Source organism: Balaenoptera physalus (genome assembly GCF_965194825.1).
Source record: "Balaenoptera physalus genome assembly, chromosome: 14".
Classification (NCBI taxonomy): domain Eukaryota; kingdom Metazoa; phylum Chordata; class Mammalia; order Artiodactyla; family Balaenopteridae; genus Balaenoptera; species Balaenoptera physalus.
Window position 1 is genome coordinate 86,850,194 of NC_138893.1, and position 26,452 is coordinate 86,876,645.

Here is a 26,452-nt window from a genome sequence, read left to right on the forward strand (position 1 = left end):
ACTTATATCATAAATAATAAATGTTATAACATTGCCTGCCAGGTCAGTTAGCCACTAGGGAGGACTACAGGGATAGAAAGTGATGCTGCGGAAAGGACTGGTGGCCAGGAGCTCTGGGTCAGTTCCAGCTCTAGCATTTCCTTGATGTGGGACATTGGGTAAGTGTGTCTGTTTCCTTACCCTGTGATGGATATCTCAATTGAGCTGTAGAGAGTAATCCCTGAGAGAACACAGTGGTGTTGATGACCACCAGGGGGCGCCAGAGAATTTCTGCACTGAGAGGTACAAGCCTGGGGATCCAGAGACTTTGATTTGGCTCCACCTCCACATGCTCCAACCCAACCCACCCCCCCGGAATGGTAGTGGGAATGGAGGAATTAACCTAGGAGGGTAGTTTCATTCCTTCCTTATTCCACAAGCTGATCTTTTCCCTTTTAAGACTTTGGGACCCTCAGGAATGCTATGGCAGTGAAACCTAAAAGGTTTGGGGCTACAGCATCCTCTGTGATTGGGAGCTGAAGGGGGAGGGTGCAGCAGTACTAGCCTGACCCTTGCATCAGAAGTGACATGTCTGGTGGCTTCCCTGGTGGCGCAGTGGTTAAGAGTCCACTTGCCAATGCAGGGGACACGGGTTCGAGCCCTGGTCCGGGAAGATCCCACATGCCGCGGAGCAACTAAGCCCGTGCGCCACAACTACTGAGCCTGTGCTCTAGAGCCTGCAAGCCACAACTACTGAGCCTGCGTGCCACAACTACTGAAGCCCATGTGCCTAGAGCCCGTGCTCCGCAACAAGAGAGGCCACCGCAATGAGAAGCCCATGCACCACAAGAAGAGTAGTACCCACTCGCCACAACTAGAGAAAACCCACGCTCAGCAACGAAGACCCAACGCAGCCAAAAATAAATAAATAAAATAAATTTATTTAAAAAAAAAAAAAATGACATGCCTGAACCCTGAGGCATCCAGGGGGCTCTGGGGTCACAGAAACTCAGGAATTCTCTGTCAATGTTGGATCAATGTTCTGTCAATGTTGGAGTTAACATCTCTAGAAAACAGAATTTCTTGTTTGTAGCAAGAAGATAGACTTTCAGTGCTAACTCAAAGAGTTTGACTTTAATCTGTGGTCATGATTCCACTCCTAGATAAAAACAGATACTCTTGGGTGCCAGAATGGAAAGCTAAGAAAAAATGTCCCTGTACACACAAGTTGTACTGTTTCTAAAGTATTTTCTGTGTTTTTCTGCTTCCACATATTTGCTCGTGCTGGTCCCTCTGCCAGTGAAGTCCATCCTTCACTCACCTGTTCTCTGTACCTTAAAATCCTGCCAATGGCTCCAAGCTGAGTCCCTGTGGCTCTAGTGGGGTTGACCCCATACCTGGCTCTAGGGTATGTGAACTAATCTAACCAATTAGCATCTCCATCTCCCCTGGCTACAGTGATTGGGCCCAAGATGGGTATGTGGCCCAGTTCAGGCTAAGGAGAATCAGGCTGGAATGATTGGGAAGGGAATGCTATTTCTTTGCAAAGGGCTTTCTGAAAGAGTAACAACTACCGCAGTGGGCAACTTGCCTGTGTTCTTAAAGATCCTGCCTGAGAATGAAACCAACACAGGAGGCAAGCAGAGGCGGAGAGACTGAGTCATGAAGACAGTATTTAAACCCTTGGATCAAACTGTGCCGAAGCTCATCCATGCCTGCACCTTGCATTTACAGGACTCATTTTTGCTCAAGCCGGTTTGAGTTGGGTTTCTTCTCCTGCAAGTAAAAGAAGCCAGAGCCACAGAGAGGGCCTCACTCCATCTTACTGAGTCAGAATCTCTGTGGTGGGAGTAGGGGCACAGGGAAGCCCAGGTTCCCATCCTGCTTACAGAAGCTCCCCAAGGGATTGGGATGTACATCCAAGGTCAGAAGGTCACTGCACTGCACACGGGACAGTGGGGGAACTTGTCCCTCCTGGGCTCGTTTCCATCTCTGATGATGACTTTCCCATGCAAACCCACAGCCCACATCTCCCAGCACTTCTCACCCGTGTCTCCAGCTGCTTCTGGCAGCTCTGTTTGGTGCTCTCCTCCCCCACCACCTCACCTCACAGTCAGCTTCTCCCGCCACTGCCTGGCTTTCATTCCCTCGGTGTGTGGCATAGGCATCGTCCTGAGGCTCAGGCTGGATGTTCACCTCCTCCCTCACCCTTACCCCCTTCATCCAATTGGGATCAAGTTCCGTAGATTCCACCTGCTTAGTTTCTTTCAGATCTGTCCTTCCTTTTGGATTTCTCTGCTCTGCTGCCTGCCCCATGCCCAGTCCTCTAAACAGGCCCAACTCTCCCACACAGTAGCCCCAACTGGGAAACCTCACCCAAGGAGGCCTGGTCTGGGGACCTACCATAATCTCTCCCATACACTGCAGACTCCCTGTTCCTTATTTCTCTCCCAGGCTTTATGATCATGGGCATCACAGCCCTGCTTCTCAGCTCTGCTTCTGACTCCTGCATGTAGTGAGCAACAAGATAGAAGGAGCCTGGGTCCCTGGTGACTTTGTGGAGTTGAGGTGCCAGACAAGCTTAGACTTTCACACGAGTGAAGTAACTTACTTCATTTGAGCCACTGTTATCCTGGTCTGTCTTGTGTAGGCTAAATCATGTCCTAACTATGACCTGTGTCTTTTCCCTGCCCTAGGCTATGAGTTTCTAGAGACCAGGATGACTGTATTTATCTCTGTATGCTCAGTACTCAGTACAGTGTAGATGCCCAAGAAATAGTGGTTTGAATGAGTGAATGAGCGAATGAATGAGTGAATGAGCGAATGAATGAGTGGATGAGCAAATGAATGAATGAATGAGCAAATGAATGAATGGATGGTTGGATGGATTCTAGTTCTGGTTCTCTCTCAGCTACATTAACCTGTGCATCTACTTCCTTTTATGTAAGATTTAGAAACTCATGGGCAAGGAAAGGCAAGGAGAACTGGGATGTATAAGGGCCTTCCTAACTCACACATTCACCCATTCAGCAAATATTTATGGAGCACTTGCCAAGCCCTGTGCTGGTGCTGCGGACACAGTGGTGAACAAGGCAGACGAATGGTGGAGGCCGACAGGGCTAAGAGCTACATGCAGGACAGAGAGGGTGCTCGGGGGATGAGACCTGAAGGCTGAGCAGAGTTAATCAGATAAAGGGGTGCAGGGAGGGCACGCCAAACAGGCGAACCTACCTGTACAAAAGCCTGGAGGGGAGAAACAGTGTGGTGTTTTGGGGAAATTGTCAGTGGTTCACTGAGGCTGAAATGTGGAGTGCAAAGGGACAGGGTGGGGGCTTCTGCTGAAGAGGTGGGCAGGGGCTGAGGAGGACAGAGGATTCGGACTTTGTCCTGAGGGCAAAGGGGAGCCATTGAAGGGGCTTTGCCCCTGTGCTGGGCGTCGGGAGGTACTGGCCTGCACCAGATGGGGATCCCAAAGAGAATGAACCAAGGCCAGGCCTGGAGTAGAAATAAGGTGAGCAAGGCAGGCATTCTCTTGGGCTCAAGCTCTCAATCTTGCCCTTGTACAGGCTCTGAGATTAAATTAGTTTGCCCCAGGTTAGAGGACAGTAGCATGCAGTGTCTCTGAGGAGAGTGCACTGGGGTTTTGGGGGCCAGCCCGAGGCCCCTGTTTGGAGCTGCAGATAGGACATTTGGAAATGCCTTTTCCTGAGTCCCCACTTCCTTCCCACACAGCCACGCCAATCAGCTCACGGGCTGTGACTCTGCAGAGCTGAGGATGGGTGTCGAGGGGCAGGGGCTGCAGATGTGCGGGGGAGGGCCAGCCTGCCCAGGAGGGCCTGGGAGCCTTGTTAACTGGGGCCAAAACAAACTCTCTCATTAAGTAGAGAGCAGAGCCAAGTGCAGAGGCCACGCTGATGAAAACGCTGGGGGACCCTGTTCAGCAGGCTGAAGGGCTTGGAGGAGTTTGGATACTTATGGTTTCAGGCCATGAATGATTGTGTGCACGTGTGTTGGGGTGTGACCCCCCCCCCCAGCTCCCTCAACCTAGGGTCTCACTGTGTGTACTTGCCTTTTTCTGCTCCTGTGCTTTGGTACATGAGATCATGCACATTTCTGCACACACGTACAAGGAGGCACATGCAGGGGAGTGCAAATGCTGTGGGTGACCAGAGCTGCCCCACAGTACAAATGGGCTGTCTCCAAGCCACCCCCAGCGTGTGCGTGGATGAGGATGTGCCCCCGTATGTACATGTGCCCAGAATGGGTGTGTGCTGACCTACCCGTGTACAATCTGCTTTGGTCGAGATGTGTATATGACAACATGTGCATGCTTCTGAATGGTCAGGACCCCAACTGTGCCTAGGAGAGAGAGTGCAGTAACCAGGACAGTATTTCAGGCATCTATAGCAGCATCCCAGATGGCCCCAAACCTTAGTTCCTTAAACAGAATGATTTCTTATTTCTCACAATTCTGTGAGTTGATAGTGCTCAGTGGAGTGGTTCTTCTGTTCCAAGTAACATAGCTGAGGTCACACATGAGGCTGTGTTGTGGAAGCTTGGCTGGGAGCTCGGCTGGGGTTGGAACATTCCAGATGGCCTCTCATCCCCGTGGGGCCACTCTAGGTGGCCTCTTATCATCCCACAGTCTATCCTGAGCTTCTTTATAGCATGGTGGCTGGCTTTCAAAGGGAGATTTCAAGTGCCAGTGGCAAGTGTTTATGACGCCTCTGCTCGTGTGACACTTGCTAATGTCTCATTGGCTAAAACAAGCCACCTGGCCAAGCCCAGATTCTTGTTGGGGAGGGAACTACCTATGAACCTGGTTCCAGATGGAATCCACAGATGTAGCTGTCTACCCCAGCCTGAGAAGAATGCCTGGTAGGGTGGGCTAGTGGACCTGTCCATAGACTCACTTGACCCTAAAAAGTTGGATTTGGGGAATATTGTGGTTAGCAAAGGTCATGCCCAACTGTCCACTCTACTGCCCAGACCCTTCCCAGCTTTCTCCTGATGACCTCTTGCAGGAACAGCTGGAGGCTCCAAACAGCCCACATCCCTCTGGTCTCAGGTGGTTCAAGAATAATTCGGCACAAATCTCCTACCTGGCCTCATTTCATGGACAGCTCTGGAACCCATTTCCTGCTCACTTGGAGGCTGTTCTGAGTGGTTTCAGGTGCTGGCTCCACTGTTTACTAGCTGTGTGATCTTGGGCAAATTGTGTAGCCTCTCTGCACCTGCTTTTTTTTTTTTTAATTTATTTATTTTATTTATTTATTTTTGGCTGTGTTGGGTCTTTGTTGCTGTGCACGGGCTTTCTCTAGTTACGGCAAGCAGGGGCTACTCTTCATTGCAGTGCATGGGCTTCTCATTGCAGTGGCTTCTCTTTGCAGAGCACGGGCTCTAGGTGCTCGGGCTTCAGTAGTTGTGGCACACGGGCTCAGTAGTTGTGGCTTGTGGGCTCCAGAGCGCAGGCTCAGTAGTTGTGGCGCACGGGCTTAGTTGCTCCGCAGCATGTGGGATCTTCCTGGACCAGGGATCAAACCCGTGTCCTCTGCATTGGCAGGTGGATTCTTAACCACTTCTGCACCTGCTTTTAAAATATGAATTATGGGGAGAACAATTCCTAACTCCTAGGGCCACTGTGAGTATTGGATGCGATGGTGCATGTTCAGTGCCATGTCGGTACTCAACACAGCCCATCACTGCCATGATAATAGCTGCAGAGACTGGGGACATACAGAAAAGACCAAACCAGAGTTCACATCTCCTCCCAAACTCTGTGTTCCTGCAACTGAGAGGAGGGATGGTGCAGGTCATTGATCCATCAGTCAGTCCACACCTACTATTGAGCTCCTGGTGGGAACAAGACCCAGTGTCAGGTGCTCACAGAGCGTGCGGTCCCATGGGGCCTTTGTAGGAACCTACATGCACAGGAAAGAGAACAGCAGTTCCAGGCAGAATGAACTGAACTGGGCCAAACAAACAGGCAGATGAGTAGTGACTCGGGACTTGGAGAAGGAGAGAAAGGTGGAGACTTAGAGTTGGGTAAAGGTGCAGGATGGCTTCCTGGTAGAAGTGAGTACTGAGCAGGGCCCTTGAGCATGGCAAGATCCAGACAGAGGAGAGGACTGGGATAATAGAGCACAAGTTCCAAACTTTTGTGGTACATCCTTGCCAGGGATGTATCATGTGACCACCTGGCCCCCAACAGCCCTAACCATCTGTCCCTTCCATTCCTCTCGTCTCAGGTGGCATGGTCTGGTCATGTTTGGCATACATACCAACACTCCCATTCCCACATCATCAGCAGACATCACTAATCAACTATAGAACACCACTCCTAACATACACACACACATACATACACACACACACACAAACACTCTGCTTAGGCTTCTCAAAGCAGGAAGCTATTATCAATCTATTGAGGTTAGCGCTTGGGGTGAAACCATTTTGCTGACTCAGGCTGAGCTAAAACAAAGCACCACCTTTGAAATCCAGAAACGCTGAATCCTGGCCTCTCCATCTGCAAACTGTGTTCCTTTCAGGTAGTGTCTTCACCTCTCTGGATCTCAGCCTCCTGCCTGGGGCATGAGGATATTAATTCCTACTCAGGGGAGTGCTGAGAGACTCAAATGAGACCATGTGAGCTAGACTCTAATAAAGCACAAAATCCAAAAGAGATGATGGTGATGGTCACGCTGCAGCCAGACGTCAGAAGGCTCGAGCAAATGCATCCATTAAGGCCCCATTTGCAGCTTGTTGGAGGAAGAACAATCATTTCAGGAGTGAGAGTGAGACGTAGCCCCTCTGAGCTGTCAGCCCATGGAAACAGGGCTTGGAATCTGGGCCTCAGCCTAGGGATGGTGGAAGGGCGCCCCAAGCATGTACTTGGAGAAGAAGCCTAGGACTCAAGCTCTCCCTGACGGGGAGAAGAGCTGTCAGAAAGGCAGGCAACTGCGGGTTAAGAGACAGATGTTTTTGGTTGCTGACAGATGGGTAATGAAGAGCACAATTAGTTTACTGAAGCAGATCCTTGTTTACCAGCATCTGGGAACTGCAAGTTATGGTGTTGTATCTCTGCGTGCTCTCCTGTCCCCAGCTTTCTGCCCACCCCCATCACTGTGGAACTCTTTGTCTTGACCACGGAGCTGTGTCTCTAAGCCTCAACTTAGGAGCGGCTCTCCTGGATTGAAGTGGACCCTACTTCACTTCTGAGCAAGGGGGGTAATACCCCTTGCTCAGAAGAACCGTTATAAAGCCCCCAAGCCTCCACTGGTATATGACTCCTGCAGAAACTGCGCACAGAGAGGTCAGAATGTGGTCTAAGGTCACACAGCATACTAGTGGCAGCGCTGGATCTGGGCCAGGTCTCTTCCCTACCAGGTATGGCACAGCCCCCAGGTTCAGGTTTGGCCCAGTGTGTGGACTGCAGCCGATGGCCAGTAAATCCAGAGGAGGCTTTGCCCTCCCCACAGAGCTTTGCTCCCTCTTGTTCCTTCACCAGCAGTAGCTGTGAAAGCAGAACCGCCTGGAACATTTGTTCCTGTAAACTTCATTGCAAAGGCCTTCTTTTTCTTTCTCCTTTTCCTAAAGCCTGTTGCTTTGTTAAGGTCATTTCTAAAGTTGGGAGGGAAATACCCTGTTTGTCTTTCCTATATGTCCCATCAGGAAACGAGGCCTCTTGCTTTCCCTGAGTGATCCGTTCCTGACGCTAGCTTGCCAGTGACAGTTGGGTCTGCTGTAGATATATTAATTTGAGTCTTCCTTTGGCTTTATATGGCTCTGGGACAACATCTGGAAACAGATGTTTGCTTGGAGATGGAGCAGGAGCAGGAGGCATGGATCCAAAAGCAAGCCCCACCCCCCCAGAGAAGGGGGGCAGACGTGCTGAGGGCTCCTACAGGCGCAGGCCATGGGCTGGTGCAGGAATTTTGCACGTTTGAAGGAATGGCGCCCTCTCTGGGCTAGGCACAGGCTGCTGCTACGCTGGGCCTGCCCAGGGATTAGGGTCAGTGCTGCAGAGGTGCTGGACTCTGTCCCCACAGCTCCCCTCTTTGCTCCATCCCATGGCCAAGGACTAGCAGTCCAGCTCCTTGAACATGTCAACTTTCTTGTTTTCCAGAGATGGAAAATTCCTGAAGGGCTGGAGACTTCATCAGATTCAAATTTGTTGAGGTTCCAAATGTGAAGTGCAGGGCTTGGCGCATTATAATCCTCAGGACGAGAGTGATGATGGTAGGAATGGTAGTGATGGTGGTGGTGGAGGTGGTGGTAGAGACGACAGGGGTGGTTGTGTTAGGTGGGATAGGTCAATGTGGATACAAACTAGGTTATACACCTGCTCACCATGTTTCTTCCAGTTGCCATGTCTGTGCTTGGCACATGACCAATCTGGGCTAATCACAAGAGCACACATTTCTAGCCATTGTGATTGGCCCAGAAGGTAACCAAGCTGAACCAAGCAGGGAACTTCCCTGGGATTTTTCAATCTGAGCTTCGGAGATGAAAATTCTTTTGCTTTTGGGTCACTGAGCAGCCAGGATGTAAATCCCTGGCTCACACGGACAGGTGTCTGTCTACAGAAGAAAATTAAATGAACAGCAGAGAGAAGCGGAGATGATAAGAGATGGAGCATCCTTTTGGTGTGTGAGTCCCTTGGGAATAGTCATCGCTAGGAAGGTCTTGACCTTTCCAGTTAAGCTAGTTGACTTGGGTTTCTGTCACTTGCTACCGAAGGGTTCTGACTGACCCTGAGCAGAAGGTGATCATGGAAGTATAAAGACGATCATGTGAGAGGGAGCCTAACGGTGATAAATGAAAATGAAGATGGCAAAGACAACATCAGTGATGGAGGTGGTTATGGTGATGCAATGGTGCTGCCAAAAATGGAGGTGGTGGTGATGACGGTTCAGATTTGATGGAAATGATATTGGTGATGATGGCAGTAATCATGTAGATCGATCACGATGCTGCTGCAGAAGATGCTAAGGCATTACCAACCTAATCTGGGTACATATCTTAGAAGCATAGGCCCAAAAGACGCAAGAAAGGATTATAAAAAAGGGTGGGAGGAAGAACAAACTCTTCCAGAATGTCAGATGCTGTCCTTTTTCTTAGCTAAATAAATCCTAGCTGAACCTGGAGAGGAGGGTCCCAGATGGTACCCCATAGAATTTCAGAACCATATTGGAACCTTCTAGAACAGAAAGACCCAGGGTCCCCAACCCCATCAGGTCCTTTTGGTCACTGCAAGTGCCTCCAGGGGTTCAGGCAAGAAGAACTTGAGGTGGGACAGCAAACGTAAAAAAGCACTGCGTCTCCTGTGTGACCATTTATACTTTGTTTATATCTGTGACTATTTATTCATCGTGATCTACTTGGTGAAAATGAGTTTCTTCTGGAGAATAATAGCAGCTAATTTTTGTTAAGCATTGACTGTGTGCCAGGGGCTGTTCTAAGTGTTTTATATACCTCATCTCACACGATGAAATCATCACAGCCATAGGTATTTCTATTCCCCATTAAACAAAAGAGAAAACTCAGGGAGAAGAGGTTATATGAATCACCCAAAGTCGCACCATCAGAAAGGCAGGGTGGGAAGCCAGGCAGCCTGGTCACGGGGCCCATCCCCTATCTCGTTACACCCCACTGGGAAATGTGCTCAGGGTGGAACCCCACCTCCAGCAATGCTTCCGATCCAGTGCCCTCCCTGGATGCCTCCTCTTTCACCCCCTTCTACCCAAGAAAGCATTTTCCAGAAGCAGGGCCTGGGGCCAAATGGGGAGGAAGTGAACTGCTGTGGGTCCCGTGGAAGAAGCCACCTGCTTTAGGGAGATGCCTGGCCCTGCCGCCCCCGCTGGGGAGAGCTGACTGGGGAGAGCTGACTGAGGTGAGCTGGGTTATTGGGAAGCACCTGCCTCTTCCCTGGGGTTCAGTTCCTTTTCCCCAACAGAGGGCTCCTGCCTGCAGTAGTGAGCACACAGCTCTCTGTTTCTGCTTCAGGCGTAAGACTGTCAGTGTGGTGCTGGGGTCAGACAAACCTGTGTGTAATTCTTACTTCATCACTTTGGGTTGGGAACTACTTCTCTGAGACTTGATTTTCTCCCTTGTAAAGTGCAGATGAGAATTCCTACTTCCCAGGGTTATCGGGAGCATTCAGTGTATAAAGCACACAGCCCAGTGCCCCGGCACCCAGTAAGCGCTCAAAGAATGTCAGCCAGTGGTTATAACGCTCTCGCTACTGTAATCCCTGGACTTCAGTCCTCTTTGTCATTCTCCTTCTCGTCCATGAGCAAGATCCCTGCTCTGCTACAAGGAAAGGAGAGAGGCCTCGGAGGGAGGAACCCAGGGCTAAAGAAACCCAGATCCGCCTCTAATACAGGAGGGTCAGCACTGGTCTCCTGAGCCGCCTCCCTCCCCTAGAAGTTATAGATCCCTGTGGCTGGGTTTCTAAAAATAAACACATGCCATTTCCACAATGGAAAATTTTCCTTAAGGAAAAAGAAGGAAAGTAAGTAAAACATTCCCTTGTCATCTCCCTTGGCCAAAGAGAACTAAGAAAGATAAATGAAGCCTTTTACACAGACGTGGGAGGTTCCAGCTCTGGGCTCCACCCTGATGTGGTTCTGGTTTTGTTGGAGGCTCCCAAGGCTTCAGGACCACCCATCCCAGTGCCCCTGGGAGGCCAAGGGGGGAGGGGGGTGGGTAACAGAGGGAATGTGGTCTTTGGGAGGGGAGTCCCACTCCCTCCTCTTGGTGTTTTTTCTTCTTGGTGGTGCCCCCTGCAGGCAGCCAGCACCACGGGGCCCGCGAACCATTATCTATAGCACGCTGCATGTTGGTAACCCCACGCTGAGGATGCGCCAGGTAAAAAGACGTGTCCAAGGTCACTGAGCAAGTAAATGGCAGAGCCAGGACCAGAGGGAAGGCTTCAGACTACTGGCCTAGGAACTTTTCTTCCATACCAGCCACTCTGCCCCATCAAAAGCACATGCTCCAGAAACTCTGACATGAATCTGTTGGTCTGGGATATGGTGAGAAAAGCTGTGAGTCTGGAGTCAGAAGCCATGAGCTTTATCTGCCTGCTGTTTGCCTTCTGAGTAACCCAATAAGTCACTACACAGCTCCGAGTCTCCCTTGTCTGTTCTGCAGAAAAGAGTACTGAGGCTACCGCGTGGGGTTTCGTGGGGTGGGGCATGAACCACTAGTACATAGAAAGGACTCAAAACATATTTTCAAACTCAAATCACAAGAAACCATCATTGCTTCTCATGGAAAGATTTATGGGTATTAATTAACTTGGCTATTCTAAATTTTCCTACAATGAGCATATATTCCCTCTCTAACAAGAAAAAAAATTCTGCGTTTAAATAAAACACAAACCAGTTGTCTGTGCTTTTCAACTCCATTTCCTTTCCACCACTATTATCAGGAACTATTACACCCAGGAAAAGAAGTAATTGGGATCAGGCCTCTAATATCATGCCACGTAGACAACCACCTACCTGATCTAGTGTCATTTGTTGGGTGGGATCCCCAAAGAGACAGACTTTAAGAAAGAGATTTGCATGCAGGGGGTATACTGGGGGACCAGGGCAGTGGGACAGGGCAGAGGAAGAAGTTTAATTTCACGGCAGTAGCAAGGGGTCTCTGTCAACCCCATGGAAAGCCGGGAGGGGGATGCCCGGCAGAGTTGTCCTGAATTGAAGGAGGATTGGTCTCTGTACCTCCATTCTCCCTCCAGTCCTGGGATGCAGGCTACCCACCAGGGAGGGAGTGTGATCTTGGGTGACGCTGTTCCCTTTAGCCAAGTGTGAGCCATCAGTAGCAACGCCCCTGTGGCTGGGGAACCAGCGCCTCTGTCCTGGAGGGGATCTGGGTGTGAATCCCAGCATCCACTACACCAAGGTTAAAAGCTAACCCTGCAGAAGGCAGACTCTTGATGAAAAGACCCCAGTCCTTCTCTGAACTGTCAACTAAGCACACACCTGACTCCTTGCCATCACCTACGTGGGCACCAAGACAAGGAAATTCAAGAATCAGGCATTTCATGGAACTTGCCTGGCAGTCCAGTGGTTAGGACTTTGCCTTCCAATGTCGGGGGTGCGGGTTCGATCCCTGGTCGCGGAGCTGGGGTCCCAACATGCCTTGTGGCCAGAAGGCCAAAAACAGAAACAATATTGTGACAAATTCAATAAAGACTTTGAAGATGGTCCTCATCCAAAAAAAAAAAAAAAAAAACTTAAAAAAAAAGAATCAGGCATTTCAGTGGTTGCGTCTAAGCTCCTCCCTTCCCCTCCACCCCCATCTGAGTCCAGAGCTCCATCCGCAGGGTGCCTGGAGGTGTAGGCACATAGCTGCCCAGCTACGGAATTCTAAACCTCTTGCCAGGCCACAGAACCTTAGAAGAGCTTGGTATGTCGAGCATACTCCCAGATACGCAGGAACACCGGATCTCTAAAGGAAGGTCTGCCAGCCACTCTGAGCGGAGCCACCCTCCACCTCTTATCTGTCATGACACTCGGGGTAGACAGCCTGTTTACAGCCACTTCCACAGGCTGCCCAGACTTGGAAGCAGCTCAAAAATGTTTAGAATGTTCTGGGTTGCAAGTAATAGAAAGTCTGATTTAAACTGGCTGGAATAATAAAGTGAAGGTACTGACTCACATGAGTGAAAATTCCATAGGCGGGTCTGGCGTCAGGTGATGTTTGATATAGAGTTTCAGCGTCACTAAAGACTCAGTTTCTTTCTTCCTTCCCTCCCTCCTTCCTCTATCTCTCTCTCTTTCTTTCACTTTCTATTCCTCTCTCTCTCTACCTCCCTCCCTCCATCCCCCACCCCTGCTTCTTCTGCTATGACACCCTCAGCCTCACTTCCTTTGTGGTCCCAAGATGGCTGCCCACAGCTCCCAGTGCTACATCCTTTCTCGTTCATATCCTGTCAAAGAGAAAGAGCATCTTACCCTAGCATTGCCAGCAAAAGTCCTGGTAATGAGGTTCATTCTAATTGGACTGGCTCGGGTCATGTGCTCACTCTGGACCAATCCCGTTGGGCAGGAGGAGGGAATGTGCTAACTGGTTTCACCCCTGGTGTGGAGTGAGAGTAGGGTCCACCCTCCCGAATCATTACCCTCACACAAAAAACAGGGTTATGGGGAGGAGCAAGCAGGTCCTGGGAGGCAACCAATAAATGTCCACATGGTTCATGGTGCTGTGGACCCATAACCTCTTTATCAGTAAAAACACATTTAAATATTTTAACAGCACAAAAAGTTTTGTGATTCCTCATGTAGATGTAGGTGTTTCTAGGACCCCAACTGTGCACCCGTGTAGCATGGATTATGGGCTGCTGATAATGTGGTTTTCTCTTTAGTTGTGTGCTGGATACTTGTTTCTGTTACATCTTATGATATCCTTACCCTCCTCATGGAACCAGCATCCCAGATTTCCTTGGGGGAACAATTTGTCCTTTTCACTCTGTGTCCATGTGATTTTGAATGGGACCATGCAACGTAGGTTGACCATGTGATCCAGGATTAGCCAATCAGTGCAGTTCCACCCTCTTGGCTTCAGTGATCGGTTCAGGGATAGACACATGACCCAATCTGTGCCAATGACAGCCAGGTCAAAACATTGTTTTCCATAATTAGGGGAGGAAAAGCTCCTCTTTTCTGCTGAGTTTGAATCTGGGAGAGTGTAGCCTGGAGCTGATGACGGCCATCTAACCACAAGTTGGAGCCTGAATATGAAGACAACCAGAAAAGAATAGGGCTGAGAAATGGACCAAGACTGTTTCCTAGTGACAATTTGAAACCCTGGAACATGCTGCACCTGAAGCCAGAGCTATGTTGGATTTTTCAGGAATATGTTCTAATAATTCTCTTTTTGTTCAAGCTCAATGAAATGGGTTTTCTGTCACTGGCACCCCGATATGTCCTAAAAGAGTATGTGTTTGACTTAGCCCCAACCCCACTCACCCTGGACTAAAAGCTCCTGATTCATCTTGAGCAGAACCCAGGCTTTCAAAGAGGACACTATTTCCCTGTCAAATGCTTCTGCTCCGGGGTGCCGAAACATGGGGCCTGTTAAGAAGAAAAAGTATTTGTCTACAGTGGGTCAAAGTCACAGTGTCAGGCCATCATTACTGTGATCATTACTGTGAAATGTTGGAGAAAGAGGTGCTCCAAAGAGAGAAGAGAAAGGCACCCTTACAGAGGCATCGCAGGAGGCCTACAGGTCACTCCCCAGGGAAATGGAGTCTGGCTGGTGGGAATGTTTCCCAAGAGATCGTGCATGGCTTTGCTGCAAACTCCCACTCATGCCCTTCCTCAAATGGCTAAATAATCTGAAGAGCTTTGCCACGTATTTTTCATTCCACATCCATACTCTGCCCGCCTGTCCCAGGCAGCTAAGTTTAACCCGACTGAGACGTTCTTCTTGTGGAATTCAAGTCAACAGAATCCCATAACTCGTGGGACCATGTGTCAACTCTCCCACTGTGTAGATTGATTTTGTCCAATTCAGTAGATACCACCAGGCGTCTGCTCCTGCCAGGCCTGGGTTCGGCTGGGCCCTCAGTAAGCACTGATGTGAATAAGATGCAACCCTTGCTCCTCAAAGAACTCAGTTGGGGGAGGTAGGATGTGAAAAGGCAGGCTATTATACAGGCTAAAAGAAATAAGGGCAAGTGAGAGTTGGAGTTGGAGCCTTGTGTTTTGAGAATGTGCAGGAGAAGGCGGGGGGCGGGGGGGAGACAGGCATGACAGGACTCACTGGGCCTGCCTTGGCGCTTACCCTTCAGCAGTGGGGGAACCCGACTCCAGAGAGAGAAGGGAGGCTTTCTGGGCCCAGGGAAGAGTGGAGCAGAGACTTAGAATGATACAAGGCCACACGTTCATCTTTGCTGCTGTCTTCCTTAGGCCATGTCTCCTCATCTAAAGCTCATTGGGGTTTATGAAAACATCGTATCCAATGGGTTAACTGTAGGAACTGAGCTTTAATGGTCACATTACGGCCTTCACCCTTAATTAACTTCTTGCTTGTTTGGCCAGGACTTTCCTTTCTTTGAGTCAATCTGACAAGTTCAAAGCAAAGCCAAGAATTACGTCTTGCGGCATCATGGTGGTTTCTAAATCACCTCCTACGTGAGAACCCATTGGCACAAACCGTAGCTGCAAACTTCACCTGTCGCGAATTGGCTGCATTAGATCATGAGCCGCTGGTTGCTGCCATTTCCACATTGTAAGGGTTTGGTTTTTGAGCGCAAAGGATTTGAGAAGAGCAGAGGAATGAGTCAGTTTCCAAAAGAGGTGATGACGGTGGAGGATGGGAGCACGGGCTAAATGAAGATATGGGCCAGGAGGGAGAGAGGTGGGTAAGAGGGGTGGAGCAGGTACAGGAGCTCTATCTGGCAGCATAGACACTGAATATTTACTGCGCTGTGGTTTGGAACCACCATTCAACCCCTCTGTGCTTCATTTAGGAAAGATAAAAATACTGGAACCTCTTAGAGTGGGTGACTTGCTTCTTTGCGCAGGGGTGTGGGGAGAGTGGAATTTCAGCCCACCATCTCAGGAATGACAGAAACAGAACTGTCCCCAGTCTTTGCTACTCTGTTTCTATTTCAAGGCCTTATTCTGCCACAGTAGTAGTGGTGTAATCCCAGCCAATTTGGAGTCCTCTCCTTTTTAATTTCCCGGAAGCTTAAGTGGTATCCAGGCATCTGGTCTTCACTGTCATTTGTGATGTCCATCACTATGCCTGTCCTTGTTCATTGGTCCTGCAAGTGGCTGTGGAGATGGCCTTTGTCCCCTTGCAAGACCCTTGCCGGTCTCTCTCTCTCATCTAGTGCCGTGCCACTCTTGGGTCATTCCTGTTCTTTGGGGCCATCCTGGTGTGGCGGAACTTTCTGCAAATCTGAAGAGTGGAATCATTGCTCCAGTTTTCTTCTGAATTTTGCTGGTGTGAGCCCTTTATGCTGCCTTATGGCCCAAGAATTTTCAACTCAAAACCAGGAGCCTCCTTTCCCTGCCTTCCGAGACCACAGTCCTCCCCTGAGACAACAGCACAGGACAGAATTTGGGTGCGGATGAGAGGAAAGGAGCAAAGTATGGAAGGGGGAAATACCAGAGAAGTAAAACATTAGTTAATATTTCAGAACACTAACCTAAGGTGTTGTCAAGGCTACCCTGAAATTCAGAGAGGTTTAAGTGACCTATGAAGATAACGCCACACTAGTCACAAATCCAAAATGAGAATCTGGAACCTCTTTCTGCAGGCCAAAATGCAGGATTCGATCATGCTTAGGGATGGTGAGAAAACTTAAAAGACCACCAGTCTGACTGAACCATTCTGGAAGAGAAAGAACTGGAGAAGTTTCCAGCAATCACCCATAAGCATTAGGTGGTTGTGAGTTGCTGGCATTCATCTAAGCACTTTGGGCGCTCAGAAGAAAGCCAAGGGGCCAGGTCACAGCTGAATCTTGAGGACCATTGTTTTCTTGAAGGAAATCTGGAGGAGAAGGCGGCTCTGAGGAGGGGTCAGAAAACCCTGCTATATGAGGGAGGGTGAAGAAACAGGGAAGATTTATTCTAGAGGAGAAACATCTCTGAAGGCTGTCAGGTGGGAGAAGGACTTGATCTGGGACTTCCTGTAGGACCCGAGGGACACAGGGAGTCAGACTTCGGCCCTGCTGAAGGAAAAGACCTAAGGATTGGATTGAAAATGGAAAGACTCTCCCTAGAGGTAGTGAGTGATCAGGCAGAGGATGGACGATCAAGCAGAGGATGGACAAACCCTTGATGCTAAGACAGACCTTTGCATGGAACGTTCAATGAGACCTTGGAGGTTCCTGCCCCGCCTAGATGTCATGATTCTCCACACCCACTGAGTTATGGTATCTCCCACCCTCATACATTTCAACCCCATTAATCCATACCTTGTGGTAACTCAGACAGGTGCTGTCTGAAGACATCAGCAACTATGAAAAATGAGTTTGCTGAGAGATAGAAAGTGAAATTAGATTACAAGGGAAGGGCTTGCCCTGTCTATGAGAACAGAGTGTTTCCGAGCCTTTCTGCATCTGTAAGCAATCACCACGGTAACTGACATCATTGTTCACTCTCTGCTCTCTGTGACCTTGCCTCCTACTCCTTCTGGCCTCGTACCTGAGGCCATCAGCTACGAGTTCTCAATTCCCAGGCATCCTCACCCTCAGGTCTTGCACTAGTCAGACGTCCTGCCTCCCTCACTGAGCCTCAGAGGATGAGGTGTCTCTCTGTTTAAAGGCGAGCGTCCCACCTGTGCCTTTGACCTCTAACCCTCCTGCCTCCTCCAAGAGCCCACCCCATCCGTCATGCTATCCTCTCCTGGATCGTCACCTCTTCCAGTCCACTGGCTGCTTCTCCTCTGCCTAAAAATCTACTCAGGCCCCTTATGTTCCCCAAAATGAAAGCCTCCATGTCCTCCTCTAGCTTCTGTCCGAATCTCCCTTCCTTCTCATCCAACCTTCTCAAAAAAGCTGTCCACACTTGCTGTTTTCCAATTGCTCACCACCCACTTAAACCTCAGTCCACTGCAAACTGGTCAACTGAAGCTGCTCTTAATCGCTCTTAATGTTCTTACTGACCCTGACTGACAAATCCAATGGACATTTCTCAGTCCTTAGCTACTGGTTCTCACTGTTGTATTGAAAACTATTAAACACTTCTCTTCTGGAACTCTCTCTGTTGGTCTCTGTGATATCAACTCATCTCTTTTGATGTCTTCTTCTCTGTCTCCTTCAAGGGCTCTGTGGTGGCCAGTCTCTAAGATGGCCCCCAAAGATTCTCACCTCCTGGAGTTCACATTACATAATCACTTCCCACATTGTACCAGGGTTGGACAGTGTGGCCGACAGAATATAGCCGAAGTGATGGCGTATCACTTCTGAGATTAGGTTATCAGACAGCGTGGCTTCCATGTTGGTCTTCCTCTCATTCTCTCTCTTGGACCACTTACTTTGGGAGAAGCCAGCTGCCATATATTGAGGACCCTCAGGCTGTCCAAGGAGAGGCCCACTGGGTAAGGAACTGAGGTTTCCAGACGATAGCCAGTGAGGAACTGAGGACTTCAACCAATAGTCCTATGAGTAAGCCTTTGTGGAAGTAGATCCTCCAGCCCAAATCAAGGTTTTAGGTAACACAGCCTCGGCCAACAGCTTGGTTGCAACCTCTTGAGAGATCTTAAACCAGAACTACCCAGCTAAGCTGTTCTCAGGTTTCTGTCCCTCAGAAATTGTGAGAACATAAATGTTTGTTGCTTTAAGCTACTAAGTTTTGGGGCAACATGTTACTCAGAAACTAAGACTCTCTTTCCTTGACCACATATATGGAGCTCCATGAAATGTTAGTTGTCCCCAGGACCCCACTGTTATGACCTTGTTTCTCACTCTTGGTGCTCCTGGGGTGGGGCAAACACTATGGGTTGCCTATCCAATAGTCTTCCCACAAGCCCTATTTCTCCCCTGCTGGTAGAATCCATCTCCTATAATTGAGGCTCAAAATACCAGACACCAGCCTCCCTTGCAGCTAGAATTTGGGCACAAGATCCAATCCTGGCCCATGGGACCTGAGGAGTAGTCTGTTGGGTGTTCTGTGAAAGGTTTCTCTCCCTGATAAAGAGAAGGAGATTAGTGAGGAACCCTCCTTTTGCCTTCCAGCTTTTAAACGTCTTGTGTGAAGCATGATTCTTGGGGCAATAACATCTGCTGTTCTGAGAAGTGCATTCCATCTCCCAACCCATTATCCTCCTCAGCCACATCTACAGTGAGCACTGGAGAATATGCCCTCCTTGGGGGGATGAGCAGTTTTCTCAGCCTGTTTCCTGCCTGTAGAGTTTTGCAATCCCAAGAATTAAAACTTGAACAGTCACAAGGCTTTTCAGTCCAGAATTGTGATGATTTTTACAGTACAACTCAAAGACATAGCAGTCTTCTGATCTATTTGATTCTAGACAACTCTATATACCAATAGCCACATTCATTTATAGTTTTTATTTTAGATCTACATTTTAAATTTGCTGAATTTCTTTCCTCTCTTATTCCCATTGGCCTCCACTTCCTTTAAGACACTAAGTTTTGGGGTAATTAATCACAGTTGAGTTGGTCCTCTCAGACTTAGATGGGAGAGTACCCCTTCAAGTCTCTTTTCCCTGAGTCAGTTTGTCCATTTGAAAAGATTCACCTCTCAGTTCATTCAGAGTTTTCAACCATGGGTATGACAGCCATGTCATCAGTTTGATCCTTACCACAGGCTAAGATTTTTCTGGGCCTGAATTTAAGGGTTGTTTTTTTTTTTTCTTTTGCTTCACATTGGTTTTCAGCAATTTGGTTGTGATGTGCCTTGGTGTGGTTTTCTTTGTGTTTATCCTGATTGAAATTCATGGAGTTTCTTGGATCCATATTTTTCATCAAATTTGGAAAATGTTTGGTCATTATTTTTTTTCAAATACCCACACCTTCTCTATTCTCCTGGGACTCTAATTACAGGTATGGAAGACCAATTGTCCAACAAGTCACTGAAGCTCTGTGAATGCTTTTTTCTCTCTTTGTGCTTCAGTTTATCCTGTCTTCAAGTTCACTGATCTTTTTTTTTTTTCTGTCATGTCTAATTTGCTATTTAGCCTATCCAGTGAAATTTTTATTTCCTATACTACATGTATTAGTCAGGATTCACCACAGAAACAGAACCAACAGGATATATCCCTATCTATCTATATATCTATCTAGGTATCTATGTATCTATCTATCTGTCATGAGATTTATGTTAAGGAATTGGCTCACACAGTTACGGAGGCTGAGAAGCCTCATGATCTGCCTTCTGCAAGCTGGGGAAAACCAGTGGCATGAGAACCGGCAGCACTGATGCTATAAGTTCCCGGGCAGGCAAAGACTGCTGTCTTAGCTCGGCAGTCTAGTGGAAAGAGAGAATTCAACCTTTTTTGTCTCTTTGTTCTATGTATTTGGGCTCTCAATGGGCTGCATGATTCCCACCCACACTGGGGAGGGTGATCTGTTTTACTCATTTCACCAATTCAAATACTAATCTCTTCTGGAGACACCCTCACAGACATATCCAGAGATAATGTTTAACCAGATTTGTGATCATCACATGGACGAGTCAAGTTGACACATAAAATTAACTTTCACGCTGTATTTTTCAGTTCTAAAGCTCCATTTGGTGCTTTTCAAAAAAAAATGTTCCATTTCTTTCCTCCTTATACTAATGTTTTCCTTTAAATACTTGAATCTATTTATAATAGCTGTTTAAAATTCTTGTCTGCTAATTCCATCACATGTGTCCCGTGTCTGAATCCATTTCTATTGATTGATTTTTTTTCCTCTTGGTTATGAGTGTCATTTTTTGCTTCTCATATCCAGTGATCTCTGACTAGAAGACAGACATTTTGAATATTATCTGATAGAGCACTGACTTTTCTTATCGTTCTTTAAAGAGTGTTAAGTTTTGTTCTGGCAAATAACTTGAAGATCAGCTTGATCCTTTCAAGGCTTGTCTTTATGCTTTGTTAGGATGGGTCTATAATAGTTTTTACCCCAGGACTAGTTTAGTAGACTAGTTTAGCTAGTAGTTAGTAGACTAGTCTAGCTCTACTCCTAAGGTGTGGCCTTTCTGAAGTTTCCACTAAATACTCTGGGTGTTCAACGGTCTCTCCACCTTGGTTAGCCTGAACTTGAACATCTCCCAACTGTTTCAGCTCAGAGAGTCGTTCAGTTTACAGCTCCCCGGTAATTATTCTTTCTCCAGTATTTGTTCCTTGTCCAACCTCATGGAGCCCCATCATACACATACACAGTTTAGTACAGTAAGTCCCCTACATACGAACGAGTTCCGTTCTGAGAGCTCATCTGTAAATCCAGTTTGTTCGTTAAGTCCAACAAAGTAAGCCTAGTTACCTTACCTAACACAGTCGGCTATATAGTACTGTACTGTAATAGGTTTATAACACTTTTCACACAAATAATATGTACATAAAAAACAAACACAAAAAATAAAACATTTTTAATCTTACAGTACAGTACCTTGAAAAGTACAGTAGAACAGTACAACAGCTGGCATACAGGGGCTGGCACACACGTCCGCATCTTTGAAAGTTTGCAACTTGAAGGTTTTTATGTAGGGGACTTACTGAATTTAGCCAAAGACTCAAAAGCCAAAGACTCCTATGTGATTTTCTGAAGCTCTTTCTCTGAATAGCTCCCTCTTCTCCAGTATTCTACTTTACAAATTCCAGCTGCATTAGTTTTCTGAATTCTGATCTCTGTCTCCTCAAAACAGTGAGACTTCTGTGCTCTGCTTGGGTCCCCCTTCCCAGGGCCATGGTCTGGTAAATGCCTCTAGGCAGAAAGTCAGGTTGATCATAGAGTTAATCTTATTTGTTTTTCTTCCCTCAGGGAACACAGTCTTGTTCTGCTGGTTATCCAATGTCTGAAAACAGATGTTTCATATAATTTACCCACTTTTCTATTTGTTTATGGTAGGTGGGGGCTAGTCTAGTATCTGTAATTCCATCATAGCCCAAAGCAGAAGTCCACACAGGATAAGTTTTCATCAGCCTTTCTCACTGAAAGCATTTTTAAACTTTACCTTTTACTGTTTAGGGTTAAGAAGCAGTTGCCTCTTCCAACCCCATAAGTACTAAGTAGTAGACATTTAATTCCCTCTCATTCCTGCTTGTCAACCAGCCAGTTCTATCCCTTTCTTATCCCTTTCCAAACACAGCCAAAGGCTGTCTATTAATCAATTGTTTTCTACCCACCTTCCCCTGGGTTCCAAGTCCTTTAGGACCCTCATCTGTCTTCACGTTACTGCAGGACATACAGTTATGGATGAACAGAGGTGGCAGAGCTAAAATATATAAAGATCTGGGTCCTTGATGACATACTGAGAAGCAGCCCAGGACCTACCTCCAAACTTATTAAGTGAAATAAATAAATGCCTTCATTTGTTTTAGCCACTTTTAAGTGTATGTTTTAAGCCTGGAGCATCCTGATGGGCACATGAATGATCCCACCCCCCTCTGTGGTTTCTAATGCTCACGTCTCTCAGATCTTTGCCGCCAGCCTGTGTCTTCCTCCACAGGGGCAAGCTCAAATATCCACCTAACTGCTGGTCTCTCCCTGATGTCCCACCCACAAGTTCCTCAAACTCAACATCAAAAATTGATCTTATTTTTTCCCCTTCTAAACTGCTTTCCCTCAGAATTCTCAATCTCAGCTGAAGGTACCACCATGTACTTTATAACCCAAGCTGTAAACCTAGCTGTCATTCTGCAATTTTCCTTCTCCCGCTTCTCTTTATATCCATAAATCACCAGGTCCTACTAATTCTGCCTCCTAAGCATTTCTCAAATACGTCCCCTCCTCTCCACTCCTCCTCCTGCTATCAGGGAGAGGCCCTGCCATCTCTCTCTCCCAGTCTGTCCCAGCTGATCCCCCTGCTACCAATGCATCCTCTACACTGCTTCTTTTTTTTTTTTTTTTCTGAAACACAGATTTATTTGTATCATTTCCCTACTCAGAACTTTTTAATGTCCCCCCCCACCCTTGTTTATATGATGAAGTCCAAACCCTTACCAAGGCTTTTAGGCCTCCAAGATCTGGCCTCTGCTGATGACTCCAGATGCAACTCTTGCTACCCCCATCTCCATGTTACATCCTAGCAACACCAATTGGTGGTCGATTTCTCTAGTCATCCTGCTTTTCTCCCCTGTGAGCCTTTGTGCATGCTGTGCCCTACCTGAGATGCTCCCTGATGGCTCTGTCTCATCCCCCAGCTTTTCCCCTGCAGGCATCTATTCATGCTACCCAAGTAGGAGGTCCCCTTTTCTTCCCTCTAGAAGTCTTCCCTGGTGACCCCAACCTCCACTCTTGTATGGTTGCTCTTTTCTGTGCTCCAGTAATCTTTGTACACATCACTCTCGCCACACCTACCACTCTGCTTTATGGTTATGTGTCTGTCCCCCGCTCCAGACTGAGCTCCTGGAGGGCAGACACTGAGACTTACTTAGCCTTGAATCCCCAGCCTCTGGCCCACAGTGGCTGTGCGATAAATGTTTAATGATTGAATGGATCACCCAATAAATCCCTTATAGCAGGTCCCCTACAGACCATCGCTGTGGAATGCATAGTGGTTAGCTCACTCAAGTAAGTGGATTAATTTTAAAATAATAAAACTATGTTTCCTTAAAATCATTTTTCCACCAGTGCTTTCCTTTAATTAGTACAATCAGGGACAGGAGTGTATTTGTGGTGAGGTTTCCATAGTACTTCTCTCAGAAGGGGTATCTACATGTTTCCAGAAGCAAAGAATCATGGCTTAGTAAAAGAAAATGTGAAAAGAGCATGGCATGGGTATGAGACACTGCTGGAAAACTTTTCTAGGCCATTATAATCAGAATGGGCCTTGAACATCCATGAAGGGGGTGACTACAGAGGCGGATGTCTGATAGTCCCTTCTCCCCCAGGTGCTATGCTTATCAAAATTCCACCATTAGACAGTCACTCCTTTCGACTATCTTCACCCTCTCCTGTGGAACCCTTACAAGCCAAATTTCCTGTGGAAGGAAGACCCTCTCTCCTTCCAGGGATTGCTTTCTTCTGCCTGAAAATCACCCACCTCCTCCTCAGTCTACCCGTTTTTCCTATTCTTTAAAATGTATATGAAGTCCCTTCTCTCCCACCAATCCTCCCCAGATCTTTCTTTTAAGGTTGGGAGATCCTCAAGAGCAGAAATCATGTCTCATTCAACATTGTCTCCTGGGTGCCTGTCACAGAGCCTGGCACATGGTAGATGTTGAGTAGGTGAAGGGTAAACAGGTCTGAACTCACTCAATGCATAGTCATTTTCCCATCTTCATACATTCTGGATGCTTCTATTAATGCTGGTTCACTGGTACGCTGGTGATAGATGGAAGGTCTTGTGGAAGGTCTTTTGTTGCTCTAATGAGATGTTCTTTTTGAAGTAGCTTTAAAAAAAAAAAAACTTCCTGAATACAGGCTAGTTTCCTCACCTGGGTGGCTCCAGGTAGGCAAGGGTTGTGCCTTTGCCTTTCTGGGTTTGCCCTGTGGGTGGAGATTGGGCTGGGTCAGGGGGAGACACCTTGTGGACAGAAGTTTCCCAGCTTGGATCAGATGGTGAGGATAAAACTTCTAGTGTATGGTATGTGGGACACTATTTGTACTGTTATTCTAGACCCCCAAGAGGATGGGGCAACCGTTCATGGGTACCCAGGGGTGGGTGATGGGAATTTTCTCACAGAGTCATCAGATAGGGGCTCAACAAGGTCCAGTGGCCAGGGCGGTGGTTCCTCTGTGGCCTGATGATTGGTTCATAGGGATGAAGTGAAGTCACGTGCCAACTAGTGTTGGCCTGTGCACCTGTGATGGGAATTTCTTGCTCTTGGGTTGGCAGGTGGCAACTCAGAACCCATGTGGCTCCTGGGCCCTCAAACATGGCTCTTCTACGAAGTCTCTTGCCAGATCAGCTCACTTGACTCTTCGTGGGCCATCTTCCCCCACTCAGGTCCCAAACTTTCCCCATTTATACTTTTCCCACAGCCTCACCTGAGACTCTTGGGGAGTCGCTCTCTAATCCCCCTTCTGGTCTGAGATCTATTCTCTTCCATTCTTTCACCTAATAACCCTCAACTTCCCAGTGACTGAGAAACTGGCTTCCTTTGCTTGAAGATAGGGAGGCCTTAATCTCAAATCTTTAATCCTTAAATGAGGAAGGGAGGGGAGATATTTGCATTCAGTCCATTCTAGTGCAATAGAGAAAGTGGGGGAAACAGTTTAACACCCCTGTTAAAGGGAGCTGAATCATTCTTTTCATGCTGAATTGGCTGATATGTTCCTTGGCAGCCAAGCCTTGGCATAACCTCACCCCAGGGGAGAGCTTCTCTCTATCTCTTTACTCTGGGTGAGGTCGTGTGACTTACTCTGGCCAATGGCTTCAGGCAGAAGTGAAAAGGCACTGGCTCCTTAGGGAGCTTCATGTTTTTTTGCTTCCCTCTTACACCTCTATTGCTGTCACAAGAGGAACAATGCCCTGCCCAACCCCTTGTCCCGGGAGGATAAGGGACACAAAGAACAGACCCTCCCCAGCTGACCCACAAACCTGCAGTGAGAAGTAGGGTAAGGCAAGCCCAGCTGAGATCAGCTGAACCTCTGCCAACCTCCCCAGAAGTAAATGGTTATTGTGGTAAATGACTGAGTTTTGGGCTCTTTTGTTATGCAGCATTATTGTGGCAATAGCTAGCTGATATACCATCCTTCCAGAAGGCCAGAGTAAAGCACTGAGCACTTAGTGGCTGCACAGCACAGGATTTTGTTCTCCATTGAGCCTCGCTGGCTGGCATCATGAAAGAATACAAAAATATCAGACCTGGAAGAGCCTTTAGAAGGGTTGTCTCCACTCCCTCTTTGGCCACGTGGGGTGAGTAATCCTGGCCTCACAAAGGCACTATGAGGATTATATGAAATGCCGCAGGCGCAGCACTTGGCCTGCACCTAGTACCCGGGGCTTGTTACCTCTGCCTTTCTCAAAACTCACTGTTCATGACAGAGTAGACTTTCTGATCTCTGGTTTAGCATGACCTTGCAAAGGAAGGTTGATTTTATTCAAGGAAGTGTTGGCCCCATCCTAAAGTATGAAGTCTGAGAATGCTCTCTCCTGCTCCTCCCCTGCCTTTTCTGGCTCATTCCCCCTCAGGTGACCCCTAGCCCCTGTAAAAGTGACATCCTTTTTCTTGGAAACCCAGCATTCTCATGTTCTTTCCCTTCTTTGTATACAAACCCTGCCCTTGGAAAAAGGTCAGATGAGCCATTTACATTAAAGTGTAAATGACTGGTGTGGCTGGGGCTTTGCCTCTTGTTAGGGGTTGCATTTCAGAAGGAAACAAAGCCATCAGTGGGCACAGTGTTAAGAGGGTCCTTCGGGCACCAATGTACAAATGACGGAGTCATTTGCAGGTTGGAGAGACCTCCCCAGAGGAGGGCTAGGATTCTGCAGACACCAAGGCTCTTCCTGCTCTTCGAGACTTGTCTTTGAGCAAATCAGCTCACAGGGCACCCTGGCTCCAGGTGACCTCAGCCCACCCCGCTGGCCTCTCTTGGACCCTCCTTCTGGTAGCATATATGGACCTAAGAGGCAGCTATTTCAGAGGCTCCCCAGGAACCCCACAGACCAACCCTGACTCCAAGCCCTGCTCACGTCCCTACCTGAGCCACTGGCCCCAGCTGGCCGTGCAGCCCTCTCGTCCCTTTGCTCAGATCCCAGCTTCCAGGAAAACACGTTCTTCCTGGGGTTTGGGAACAAGATGGCCTGATTCATGCTAGGAGATTTTTTGTTTACATTCTCCGGGGCCTTTCTACCCTTAAGAAAAAAGAGAAAGAAAGAAACGAAAGGAAGGAAGG

At 47.9% G+C, this 26,452-nt stretch overlaps 1 protein-coding gene across 1 annotated transcript in view; it reads right to left on the bottom strand.

Moving 5' to 3' along the window:
- Window positions 1–13,960: 13,960 nt before the first annotated feature.
- The window catches only part of FAM241B (family with sequence similarity 241 member B), a 172,348-nt gene continuing 159,856 nt past the window's right edge, over window positions 13,961–26,452 (bottom strand). The window contains exons 5-6 of the transcript XR_014253325.1: window positions 23,867–24,003; window positions 13,961–14,063 (exon numbers count right to left, since the gene is read on the bottom strand). The gene's annotated coding sequence lies outside the window, so the exon portion shown is untranslated. The remainder of the gene's footprint in view (window positions 14,064–23,866; window positions 24,004–26,452) is intronic.